Consider the following 469-nt stretch of genomic DNA (forward strand, 5'->3'; position numbering starts at 1 on the left):
ACCAGGTGAGCCTTCAGCAGGTTGTATCTTTCTTGCAGTAGTAACATTAAAGACCACTGATCGTATGACCCAGAGGGATGGTATGGGGAGGGAGGAGGGAGGAGGGTTCAGGATGGGGAACACATGTATACCTGTGGCGGATTCATTTTGATATTTGGCAAAACTAATACAATTTTGTAAAGTTTAAAAAAAAAAAAAAGACCACTGATCACGGTAACAAATAATGAGAGTTTGAGATACTCCAAGAATCACCAAATGTAATACAAAGTAAGCAAATACTGTTGGAAAAATGACACCAAAACTTCCTCAATGCAGAGTAGCCAGAGACCTTCAATTTGTAAAACACACTGCAGTATCTGCAAAGCATAAAAAACAAGGTATGCCTGGAATAGTTCTGGGGTTTCCTGCCTATACTAGTTTCTCAAAAAGAGGTTTAGAAAAGAAACACCAGCAGTATTACCCAGGGTGG

The sequence above is a fragment of the Bison bison genome, unplaced genomic scaffold (genome assembly GCF_000754665.1).
Source record: "Bison bison bison isolate TAMUID 2011002044 unplaced genomic scaffold, Bison_UMD1.0 scf7180017864381, whole genome shotgun sequence".
NCBI lineage: Eukaryota > Metazoa > Chordata > Mammalia > Artiodactyla > Bovidae > Bison > Bison bison.